Raw genomic sequence first — 13,767 nt, 5'->3', positions numbered from 1 at the left:
TTTTCTGAAAGGTTTGAAGGTACAGTTGTCTTTCGATTACTTGAAGAAGAAATCCCTGTACCAAGAAAACACTATCCTGAATGCAGAAATATGATTTATGTTCCCTGTCACTGAAATTTCTAATTCTTGGCTTCTAATATCTGAGTCATAGCTCCCAAAAATGCTTCAATGGGATCCTGAATATACACTGCTCAATGATGTCTGCACATGGGGCTTTCTGGATATGTGAAGGAAAGGCAGCTTTTTCTGAAGAAGTGGTTGCTGACACTCCAACTGGTGACTGGGTAACAGAGAAGGAGAAAAAGGATGACAGTCCCTAGAGCTTGATGGTGCCTTCCCGAAGCAGGTGTACCTGGGTTTGGAAAGGTGACTAGATAAAAAATGCTCATTTTCTATTCTCTTCCTATGTACCCACTCATCTCTGGAAGACACAGATTTTTGCTTATGTCTTTGTTTTCTTTTTAAAGATATAATAATTTTAGAAAGCAAATTTATTTTGAAATAATTGCAGATTTACAAAAAGATACACAGGTAGAACATACAGTTTCATATACCCTTCAGCTAACTAAAATGTTACTATTACAACTATAGTATATTCATGAAAACTAAGAATTTCACTGTTTCAAAACTATTAACTGATCTACAGACTTCCTTCATATTTTACCAGAATTTCTAATAATGATACATTTATCTGTTCCAAGACCTAATCTAGAATACCACATTGCAATTACTGTCAGATATATTACTTAAGACTTGGTGCATAACAGACTACTATAAATCTTAGTGGTTCAAAACCACACACATATTACTCACAGTTTCTCTGGGTCTTCAGTCCAGATGTAGGTGATGGCCCAGGCTAAGGCTCAGCTGCAGAAGGGTCTCCTTCCAACTTCATGTAACTATTCTTAGGATTAACCTCTCTGACCGCAACAAGAAGAATTCATCAGTGAATTATTGTAATCATTTAAAAATATTAATACTAATTTATTACAAATTATTCCAAAAAAGTGGAGAAAACATGATTTCCCATTGTATACTGAGTTAGTTTACCCTGATACCGCAGCCAGACAAAGACATTTCAAATAGGGAAAATGAAGAACAATATACCTTATGAATACAGGGGCAAAAATCATCAAGGAAATTTTAGTAAAACAAACCAGAAACATGTAAAAAGTATTGTATACTATATCAAGGGTATTTACCTCAGGAAAGCAAAATTTGGTTCAACATACAACTAGTGCTATGCACTGTATTCATATACTAAAGAACAAAAACTACACAATCATCTCAGAAGATGCATAGGCAATTGAGAATTCTCCAACTCCCTATGAGAAAAATATGCAGCAAATGAGGCAGTTAAGGGAACTGTCTCCCTTTTAAAGGAGATCCATGAGAAACTACTGTATCATCATAAGTTATCTGAAACGTTCACTAATTTCTCCAAGATTATAAACAAACACGGATTTCCACTCTTGACACTTGTTTTCAACATTGTACTAGAGGATAGAGACACGGCAGTTAGTCTAGAAAAATAAATATAAGGCTTCCACGATGGAAAGGAAGTCAAACTCTGTCTGTTGGCATATGACGTGATTTTATGTATAAAACTTCTAAAGGACTCTAATCAAATATGTTTAGAATTTAGAAATGAGTTCAACAAACTTGCAGTATACAAGGTGAAGATATAAAATCCTCTGAATTTCTATATGCTAGCAATTAATAATCTAAAACAAAAATCTCAGAATGTTCCATTTGAGATGACATCAAAAATAAGTTTATCAAATTAAGTATTAGATATATACACAAAAACTGTAGAAAACATTTTGAAAAAAATGGAAAAAAAATTTGACTATTCATTGCTTATAAATGTTAATGTTGTTAGGCTGGCAATATTTTCCAAATGGATCTATAGATTTAATGCAACCTCTATCAAAATCCCAGGTGACACTTCCTTCCTCTAAATTCACAAAGCTTATCTAAAGTTCATATATAATGCAATAGACCCAGAGTAGCCTAAATTATTTTGAGAAAGAAGAAAAAAGGTTGGCATGGGAGATACATACTTCCTGACTTCAAAACTCACTGCAAAGTAATAGTAATCAAGAGTTATGGTGCTAGTATAAGAATATAGATGATGATCAATGTAATAGAATATAATGCTCAAAAATGAATACATACATTTATAGTGAAATAATTTTATAATGTCACCAAATAAATTATATATGGATAAATATTTTTAATAAAATATTTCTAAGCAAGTGCATATTCCATGCAAGTGGAACTCCTGCCTCACACTGAAAATGTAAGTGACTCAAAAGGATCATATATCTATAGATAATAGCTAAACAGGCCCAAAATGTAGGAAATAACACAGGAATACATCTTCGTGGTCTTAGGTTAAACAATCTTTTCTAAGATATGATGCCGAAAGCAAAAGGGAAGAAGAAGTATCAGACATATTAAACGTCATTAGAATGTGAAACTTTTCTGATTCACACTGCACCAACAAAAATAAAGACACCCAAAGAATGGGAGCAAATATTTGCAAACAAAAGCAAAAATTGGCAAATGAAACCTAATTAAACTTAAGGGCTTCTGCACAGCAAAAGAAAGCTATCTACAGAATGAACAGACAACCTACAGAATGGGAGAAAAGTTTTGCAACCTATGCATATGACCAAAGTCTAATATGCAGCATCTATAAGGAACTTAAACAAATGTTCAAGAAAAAAAAACCAACTCCATAAAAAAAGAGGGCAAAGGACACGAACAGACACTTTCAACAGAAGATATATATGTGGCTAACAATCATATGAAGAAAAGCTCAACCTCACCGATCCTGAAAGAAATGCAATTAAAAATCACAATGTGATACCATCTAACACCAGTCAGAATGGCTATTATTAAATAGTCGAGAAATAGATACTGGCAGGGTTGTGGAACAAAGGAATTACTTACACACCGTTGGTGGATGTCTAAATTAGTTCAACCATTGTGGAAGGCAGTGTGGAGACTACAAGAAGACCTAAAAACAGAAATATCATTTAACCCAGCAATCCCATTACTGAGCATATACCCAAAGAAATAAAAAGTGTCCTGTGAAGAAGACACACGCATGCATAGGTTCACTGCAGCACTATTCACAATAGCAAGAATGTGGAATCAACCTAAATGCCCATCAATGGTGGACTGCATAAAGAAAATGTGGAACATACACACCATGGAATACTACGCAGCCGGAAAACATATCATGTCTTTTACACGAAAACGGATGGAGCTGGAGGCTACTATCCTTAGCAAACTAATGCAGGAACAGAAAACCAAATACCATGTTTTTTCCCTTATAAGTGGGAGGTAAATGACAAGAACATATAAACGCACAGTGGGGAACAACACTGAGGTTTATCAGAGGGTGGGAGGCGACAGAGGATCAGAAAAGATAACTAATGGGTACTAGGCTTTAGTACATTGGTGATGAAGTAATCTACAACAAACCACCATGACACAAGTTTACCTAAGTAACAAATGTGCACATGTACCCTGAAACTTAAGTTAAATTAAAAAGCAAGTATTTGCAAGTTTTATAGGCGATAATGGTCTATTGTTAATAATATACGGCAACTTCTTAAGAGCTCAAAAATAAAAAGGCATATATCTCAATCAAAAATGAAAATTATTCAAATACCCAATTCTCCAAAAAAGCTACAGTCATATCCAAATCACACGAAAAGACACTCAATGCCTTCTGCCATTATGAGGTAGGAGACTGGCAAGTTGTTTTCTAGTCACAATCCTGCTGATCAAAATAAGATCTGGTCCAGACAGCATCTAGTGAAGAAACCGGCAAAAGAAGACAAAGGGATCCCTGGTTGTCCTCACTGCTTACCGGCATGAGACATTCCCTCCAGCGCATGACTGTTTACAAATTCCAGGCCAACAACCAGGAATTTACCACCTCTTTCCATGGCAACAACTCAGAAGTTACTGCTCCTGTCCTGGAAAGTTCTGAATCACCTGCCCATTAAGTTTCATTGGTTCACCCCTCAACTTCCATGTAATTGAAAGTAGTTTTACCTTAGTGTAAGGATAGTTGATAAGAGCCCAGAGGTTACCAACTGATGCAACGCCTATGAGTTAGCCCTGCTCTTAAAGGAGCAGTACTGTTCAATAAAAGACTGCCATCTATCACCACTGGCTTGCCCGTAAATACTTTCCTGGGCAAAGCCAAGAACCCTGCCACTTGAAGCCCCAAATTTGGGGCTCACCTGTCCTGCAACAATAGGGGATGCGAAGTCTAAAAAACATGATATATACTTCAAAAATATAAAAGGTATATTGCTATGTGAAAAAATACAAGTTGGAAAAGGCAAAATACTATGTAATTCTACCTATACGACTCTCTAGAAAAGGAAAAAAGTATGGTGATAGCAAAGAGTCTGGTGGTAAGGGGGGGCTTGCGAGAGAGAAAGGTGGAATCAGTGAAATACAGGAGGTTTCTTTGGGGCAGTGAAATCACTCTGATACTGTATTGGTGGATACATAATAATGTTTTCTGAATCCTGAAGAACTTTATAACACAAAGAGTGTACTAAGTTATGCAAATTTAAAAACCTTACTTAGTAGGTAAAGGGTTCCCAAGGAGGAATATCCCCAAAAGTAATATAACTATGTAATGAATTTATGGAATAACCTCACTAAAGAAAGTGGGGGAAAGCAATGGGCCTAAGTAACTTGGGTAATAAGTGGACATGCCGAGGCTAAAAGCCAAAGTATTTATACCTAAGTTCTGTACTTTACTTGGTAAAATTGTTTCCTATTGGGGTATAAGTTACCTGTTCTGAAACCACTGTGCATGTATGTTCAGGCAGTATGATTAAGAGACCAGCATCAACTTCTTCACAGGGAGAGTAAGAGACTACACACATCATTCATGTGTTGCTGGATTAGATCATATGGTATTGGTAACATTAGCAGAAATTACACAATTATACAGTTAGCCTGGAGCACAATTAAATACAGAGTTAGCCTGGAGCACCTAGTAGTGGTTAAATAAAAGAAAATGCTGAACAACAACAAAACCAACCAACCACACCACACTGAACCTTAAATATGTGGGTATTTCAAAACTATACCACGGACAACTAAAAAACCTTCCAATACCCAACCATGCAACAATTTGAACAATCAAATAAATTAGCATCTGTAAAGTATAAAATATCCGTGTTTAGATGATTATATAATTTATGTATAAATGAATAAATATGTAATAGAATAGACATGTTTATGGTTGAGGGTTCAAATAAATTTGTATACATTCTGCCTATAAGAAGGTGGATCATGAATCCCCACTTTTTTTTTTTGAGATGGAGTCTGGAGTCTTGCTCTGTTGCCCAGGCTGGAGTGCAGTGGCGTGATCTCAGCTCACCTCAACCTCTGCCTTCCAGGTTCAAGTGATTCTCCTGCCTCAACCTCCCAAGTAGCTGGGAGTACAGGCGCATGCACTGTGCCTAGCTAATTTTTGTATCTTTAGAGGTTTCGCCATGTTGGCCAGGCTGGTCTCGAACTCCTGACCTCAGGTGATCCACCTGCCTCAGCCTCTCACAAGGCTGGGATTACAGGCGTGAACCATCTTGCTTGGCCCATGACTCCCCACTGCTCAAATGCGTGTTGTCTTAGTGACTTTGTTCTGAAACATTCTATGGGGAAAAGGAAAAATAATAATAATTTCACAGTGTGTGATATATTGATAAAAATGACTAGGTGATCAAATTAACATTAATAATGATAAAGCCTGTTGAGAGCCTGTGTCCTTGGTATGATGTGAGGAGAATGGCAGCTTTCCTCTGTCATCTTCCTCTCCTAAACCCACAAATCTAGTCTTATCATGGAAAAAACCTCAGAGAAATCCCACATTAGGAATGTCAATGTAATCAAAAACTAGAAAAATCTAAGAAACTGTGACACTCAGAGAAGTCTAAGGAGACATGATAGCTAACTGTGCTGAGGTATCCTGGGTGAGATCCTGGAATAGAAATTAGACATTAAGTGAAACATAAGAAAATCTGAATCAAGTATGAAGAGTAGTTCATTCTACTGTTTAAAATTAGTTAACTGTGACAAATGTCCTACATTAAGAAGTTAATAAAAAGAACAACTGTAGTGGGATATATGGAAAATCTATTTACTACATTTAAAACAATTCTGTAAACCCCAAACGATTCTTAAATGTATAAGGCTTCTTTTTATTTAAAGTCACTGCTGACCTTATAAAATAGAACATGAGCAATGTGTTCATGGCCGTTAATGGAACTCCTTGGCTTAATCATCTTCCTTAATCACTGAAGGTCGCTATGACTGTGAAATTATTTGTTATCCTCTAATTTGTGTTTGTTGTATTATCTCTGTTTATATTTCTAATATCCATAATGTTTAGTTCTTCTTGTCTTCAAACTTAGATGACAGGTGTTTAATGTATACATGTCCCTAGTTTAATCATGAGAAATCATGAGACATATCCATATTGTGGGACATCTTACAAAAGAAAATATCTGACCTGTACATTTCAAAAGGGTCAAGGTCAAGAAAAATAAGTGGAGACTATGAAACTTGCAGACTGGAGAAGACCTAATGTGTCAGTTAGACCCTACAACGGTGCCCAGTGATCCCCACCTGCAAGAAATACCTTTGCTTTGTTAAGTTGCTTCCTCGTGTCTCATGTGACCAGCACATGTGAACTCAACTTTTTGCCAACTCAGAGCTCTCCTAGACAGTGGCTACCTTGGTGGGAATGGAGTGGACACAGGTCCGACAAGTGCCACAAGAGTGTCTGACAGTGTAAACAAATTTCCTGTGAAAAGGATGCTGCGTCAAAGACTTATGCTTCAGGGTATCCAACAGGATAAATAAGTATCCCATTGAGAGGCACACTGTAAACATCCAGGACCCAGTTTCCTGGAGTCCTGTTGGGCAGGGTGATAACTTATAGTCACTGTCCCTAGAAAGACTTCAAGAGGTAATTAGACATAACAAAAACACATGATGTAGAGGTGATTTTATAAATCATGGCTCAAAGATCCCATGGAGAAAGAAGACAGAAATGGTAAAGTGTTACTTGAAAGTTTGCAGCAGAGTGCAGCTCTCTGAAGACAGAAAATTCTGTTATCTTGAGACTTTTTTCCTTAATCTTAGAAATATAAGCAGAGATTATTCTAAGTTGCTTTCCAAATCCGATTCTTCATCCAGATCAACTACATATTTATCTCTTTTCCCTCCCTTTTTATCCTTCCCATCCCATGAATGAGGGTCTTGTGAATCTGACTGTAAGCAGGGAATGGAGATGCACGTGCATTGTGGTTTTCATGGAATGCTTTGCTCTGATCACTTGTTACTCGTCAGCTCCACTTGCTGATACTTAGAAAATGAAACAGGCTTTGGTGTTCCCCAAAGAGTGCACTGAATGAAGAAGAAACTCACATAGTGTATAATTTATTTATTTATTTTTTTTTTTGAGACGGAGTCTCGCTCTGTAGCCCAAGCTGGAGTGCAGTGGCAGGATCTCAGCTCACTGCAAGCTCCGCCGCCCGAGTTTACACCATTCTCCTGCCTCAGCCTCCCGAGTAGCTGGGACTACAGGCGCCTGCCACCTCGCCCGGCTAGTTTTTTGTATTTTTTTTTTTTAGTAGAGACGGGGTTTCACGGTGTTAGCCAGGATGGTCTTGATCTCCTGACCTCGTGATCCGCCCGTCTCGGCCTCCCAAAGTGCTGGGATTACAGGCTTGAGCCACCGCGCCCGGCCAACATAGTGTATAATTTAGAATGTTGAGCATATTGGCACTGAGAGTTTCAGCTTCTACTAGGGCTCAATTGAGTGAACAGGAAGCCCTAATCTCCAGTAGAGGAGTCATACACCCTTTATTCAGACTAGAGGGCGGAGACAGCGTTGGGTTCTTGCCTAAGGACATGGTCAGATGATGGGGTGTTTTCAGTGGCATCTTTCTGAGAATTCTGGTGGCCAATCCAGACTCAGTACAAATCCTATTTTCCAGGCTACCATAGTAATGTTTGCGAGCTTAGTGCTCAGCACTGTGTCCTCTGTGCCTGGGACATCATGGTAGCAGAGTTTCATGTCTATCACTTTTCCAGTCTTAACCCTGAGCACTCAGAGCTCATCGACCCTCTTGCCACCTAGAGATGAGTCTGCCCTTCTACAATCTACTTCTCTCTCCTTCCTGGCCTGCCACTTGGTGATTTTTTTTTTCCTCAAGAATTTAGTCATGGATGATCTTCACAGTACACATCATAATAGACCAGATGTGTGCATTGAAATGAAGAAGAAAATGGGATTGTACAAGTTACTTACTTTATAGAAACTCCTGTTATAATGAAATAAAAAGAGCAAACCTCCATGACTTAAGATCGCCAATTTAAATGAAACTGTCCTTTCCTATGAGGTAAATTGTAAGATTAGAGGCGTAAGAAGGTTTACTGAATTATAAATGCCCCAAATAATAGCACCTGAATTACTGCTACAAACTTCTCAGAAGTGAGAAATATGGTCGAGGTCAGCTGTGTCTCTCACTCTAGGTCTCCAGGACCCAGGAGTTTGTTTTCTCGCTGAAGCTATGAATATGGTGTGGAGAATGTAGCCCATGATCACGGTCTGAAAACGCAAGAGTCTTGACTTTGCAGATGTCCTTGGGAGCGTAGTATGCAGTCCCATGGCTCAGTATGCTTTGTGGGCATGGCTTCCGGAACATCCCTGGTGCTCCTCTATAAAGTGGTGTGGCCTGTGAACAGGGAGCTGTGTTGAGGAAGAGGGGACAGTCCCCCTGCTGTGGGGATCTTTGTTTAGCCAGCACATTTGCAGTCAGCACTCAACTTGTGTCCATCTCTTAGATCACAGGAAGGTGGGCTGGGGTATGTTCTACTTGCTATTCATTCCTTTTTTCTATTAGGCTATTTCCACCTCTGCACGACACACTCTGTATCACTAACATGCCTCACCTTCATACATCTGATGTCTAAAGGTTCATTTCCACATCTTTTTGAGCAGGAAATAACCTACAGCTCCATGATTATAAACTTTTTTCATATCTAGTTAACTTTCTTCCATGATAATGTCTACTCTGTGGCTTTTGGGCTTGTCACTTGAAATGGTTTCATTGTGTCCCCACCCAAATCTCACCTGAAATTGTAATAATCCCCATGTGTCAAGGGCAGGGCAGGTAAAGAAAATGGAATCATGGGAACAGTTTTCCCCATACTCTTCTCATGGTAGTAAATAAGTCTCACAAGATTTGATGTTTTTATAAATGGGAGGTCCCCTGCACAAGTTCTCCTGTCTGCCACTATGTAGGATGTGACTTTGCTCCTCATTCGCCTTCTGCCATGATGGTGAGGCCTCCCTGACCATGTGAAACTGTGAGTCAATTAAACCTCTTTCCTTTATAAATTACCCAGTCTTAGGTATGTCTTTATTAGCATCGTGAGAACAGATTAATGTATCAAAGGACAATATAGATCCATGACGTGTCAAGAGAATGTGTGGTCCCATAAATTCGTGATGGAGTCTGCATGATGAAGAAAACTGAATTATCACAGTGTTTTCTCAAAGGCTTAAGGCATCGTATTCTTGCAAAAATTGGGAAAAAAAGGAATCTGTACTAAGAAAACATGCTTAATGCAGAAATATATATGTTCCCCATCACTGGTGCTTCTCACTCTTCTGTTCTAATGTCTGGAAGTCATGTCTTCTAAAATGTCTTTATACTGAGATCCTACAAAGACACTGCCAGAAAGTGCCTGCAAACAGGGCCTTCTAATATATGTGAGAAAGGCATCTTTCCTTGGAAAAGTGGTTACGAACACAGGAACTGATAACAGGATAATGGTGTGATTGGAAGAAGAAAATGGATGAGTGTCCCTGGAGCGTGACGGTGTCCTTCTGAAGCAGGTGCCATGTGTAGGAATGGGGTATAATAAGGCAAGCTACTTTGCCATAGTCTCCCCACATCTCCATTCATCCTCTGATCTGTGGCTTTATAGTGGTTTAAATATGTCTCTCTTTTTGTTGTTTTATTTTTTGGTACCTGAATATTACATTTTAAAAAATGTTTTTATCATAGTTTTAGTTTTACAGAAAGTAGTAAAGATAATAGAGTTTCATATATCCTACAGCTTCCTGAAATGTGAACACCTTATATCACCATAGCATATTTATGAAAACTCAGAAACTGACAGTGGTACAAAACTATTAACTGAAATAGATTTTCTTCATATTTTGCCAGGTTTTCCACGAATGTCATTTTTCTGTTCAAGGATCTAATAGAAGATACCACATTACATTTACTGTCAGGCATATTACCGATGGGTTGTTGTATAACATATGACTACAGAGTTTAGACTTTAAAACACAGCCCTACATAGTACTTACAGTTTCTCTGGGTCAGATACCTGGCAGAGAGTTCAAGGGAAGGCTCACCTGACAAAGGATCCCCTTCCAAGCTCCTAGAATTCTTGTAAGGATTCAATTTCTGTCCACGTCAAGATGACTTCACTGGTGTGTTATTCAAACCCTTTCAGCATTAATAACAATCAATAAAATCAGACGAGTAGAGAACCTTTCCCAATGCACTGTATGAAGCCAGTGTTCCCTGACACCACAGCTAGACAAAGACATTTCCAGAAAGGAAACTTACAGACCAATATGAAATAGGTAAAAAGTATCAAGGAAGTACTATCAAAATTAACTAGTAACATATAAAAAGGATTATACACTAAAAGCAAAACGATTTATCCTTGCAATGTAAGTTTGGTTAAACATACAAAAAGAACTGGTGTTATAAACTATAGTAATAGAATTTTTTAAAAAACACTCATGGTCACCTCTAAAGATGCAGAATAGGTATTTGACAAATTCCAAAACCATTCATGATAAAAGCTTTGGGAAAGTTAGGCATAGAAGAAAACTTGCTAAACCTACAAAGAGCATCCACGGAAAACTCACATAACGTAAGGAAAGACATACAAGCCAATAGAATAGAGTTGAGCATGCCAAAATCCATCTTTATATATAGGGCAAACTTATTTTCAAGGTTGAAAATTTGATTCAAGAGGAAAAAATAGTTTCTCAACAAATGTTCCTGGGAGAAAGGGATATCCACATGGAAGTTTAACTCTTTCCTGTACCATATATGTATTTGACTCAAAAGAGAATACGTGGCTAGCTGTAAGAGCTAAAACTAAAAATCCCACAGAAGAGAACATGGGAATAGGTTTTCATGGCCTTATGTGAAACAATGGATTCTAACATGTGACACAAAAGTGCAAGTGACAGAAAAAAAAATAGATGCACTGAACTTCACATGGATCAATACCTTTTAAGATGCAAAGTGCACCATCAAGACAACTGAAATAATGGAAGAAGATATTCCCAAGTCATAAAACTGTTAGGAGACTATTACCCAGAATATAAGAAACGTTCAGGTGTGTACCAGCACACCCGGCTAATTTTTGTATTTTTAGTAGAGATAGGGTTTCATCATGTTAGTTAGGCTGGGCTCGAACTCCTGGCCTCAAGTGATCCACCCACCTCAGCTTCCCAAATTGCTGGGATTATAGGCATGAGCCACCGTGCTCTGCCTCATTCTTCTTTATTATTTTCTAAATTTGTATTTCTAAATAATATGTTGTTCAGGATTTTTGTCTTCAGTATTAGATAAATATGTGAATAAATTAATGTTTAATCTTAGTCAAATGATGAAAAAATATAACAAATCCATATTGTGATACATCCTATGGAACACCTGACAAGTTCTTTTCACTAGGATCAAGGTCAATAAAATAAGTGAAGACCCACAAACTGATACAGGTTAGACAGGACCTGATATGGCAGGTAGGTTCTAAGATGCTTCCCAAGGATCCACACCTCTAGATATGCAAAACTCTATGCTTATACCCTCACTGTGAGGTTAAGACATGCCATAACACACGTATACGCAAACACAAAAGGGGCAAAGTGTATGGAACAATGGTTTGTAAGAGAGACTATATCAAACAGGGAAGGACAGTGATACCTGAGATATACCATGCTGTGACATGAGCTCTACCATTGCCTCAAGACACTGCTTTGGGAGATTTTCCAGGCTGTGGTGTGGCATGGACTTTGGAAGACACTGTGAGTTGAGAAGATGGAACTGAGAGTCGAGTACAGATTGGCTGGATCGCATCTAGAATTTCTTCACATCCAGTGGTAAGAACGGGAGACAGCATGGCTGCCATTGTCATCATTACTCACTGAAATACGGTTCACAGAAGTACAGGAGCAATGCAGAAACAAAGGCAGAGACACAAAGAAAAGTTACTTGAATGAAGCCTTAATATTGCACAAAGACTGACGCCTTTACATGTTGTACAAAACCAAGGCTTAAAAAATAACCATTTGAGATAAAGTAAATGATGTGTCTAAGTCGAATGAACCAACCAAGTGGACACAAACCTTCCTTTACTATACAATTTTCATACATGTGCCTGATGAACTCACTATATTATAAAATAATGAAAGCAGAGCTTTCTATTTATAAGAGCAGAACACAATTGTCAGAAAAAGAAGGATTAAAAATATTTTTACCTCTATTTGTTTCCCTATAAAACCTTAAGTTTCCTTTAAATTTGGAAAATCATTTGTCACTTTCTTCACTACATAAATTCCACTGCCATTCTAGTTTGCATGGAGTATAGGGTTGCTATTTTTATGCAGTGAAGTTCATTTAAATTAAGTTATTGATATGCAGTGAAATTAATTTAAATTAAGTTGCTATTTATATGCAGTGAAACTAAGTTAAGTTAAATTGCCAGGCTGCAATATAATAGATGAGGGGTTGTTAATCTTGTTGTTATTTTAACCAAGATCTGTCACTGAAATTCTGTGTGTACAGTATTGAAGCCAAGAGACCCTGAAAGCCACCCTCACTGGAAAATCAAATGCCCATCTACTGATCTGGAGTACTTGTAAGACATCAGTGTTCATGCTCTATTGGTTGCTCACATCTCATAAATCTTAGACGAATGTCCCCTATGTCCCCAGAATAATTTTAGAGCACTATATTATTGCCTTACTTGTACAGTAAACATATGTTATTGAGTTTCAGCAACTCATTCTCTATGAATGCTTCAGTCACCAGAGGATGTGTTGTCAACATAGGCATGTTGGCATTAAGGCACTCCTCACTGCAAGCTCTGAATAAATTCTGGTCTGTTTGTTGAAGTCCTGTTAAATAATATCTGAAAATGGGGCTTTTTGACACACGTGAGTCACAGGCATCTGTCTTTGAAAAAGTGGTTACTGATGCTAAAACTGGTGACTGAAAAATGCAGAATATGATGAAGAAGATGAAAGAGGACGAGTCTCTGGAACTTGGGGAGAATCTTCCTGAAGCAGGTGTACCTGTGTTCGAGTTGGTAAATCGATATGGAAAAGTGCTTTGCTATTCTCTCTTTACATGTCCTTTCATCTCCTGAGCTGAAGGTATTCTGTTTGTGCTTTGGAATTCTTTTAATATCACATTTAATATTTTTTTCAAAAATACTTTTCTATGAAATCATTTAAATACACAGAAACATGCACAGAAAGCTTTATATATCCTTGCGTTACATGCAATGATGAGCCCTAAAAAATAGTTGGCACAAAACTGTTTATTGAAATATAGGCTTTTTCCATATTTTACCGGGTTTTTAAGTAATGTCATTTTTTTCTGCCCAGGATACCAC

The 13,767-nt window shown here is 37.8% G+C and overlaps 1 protein-coding gene across 1 annotated transcript in view; it reads right to left on the bottom strand.

Moving 5' to 3' along the window:
* LOC105499091 (nuclear pore associated protein 1) overlaps nt 1-13,767 on the bottom strand; it is a 564,120-nt gene that overhangs the window by 243,639 nt on the left and 306,714 nt on the right. The window contains exon 45 of the mRNA XM_071099379.1: nt 814-12,294. The gene's annotated coding sequence lies outside the window, so the exon portion shown is untranslated. The remainder of the gene's footprint in view (nt 1-813; nt 12,295-13,767) is intronic.

This window comes from Macaca nemestrina, chromosome 7 (genome assembly GCF_043159975.1).
Source record: "Macaca nemestrina isolate mMacNem1 chromosome 7, mMacNem.hap1, whole genome shotgun sequence".
In the NCBI taxonomy this organism is placed as follows: domain Eukaryota; kingdom Metazoa; phylum Chordata; class Mammalia; order Primates; family Cercopithecidae; genus Macaca; species Macaca nemestrina.
Note: the sequence above shows the minus strand (reverse complement) of the source record. Positions and strands in the feature narration are given on the sequence as shown.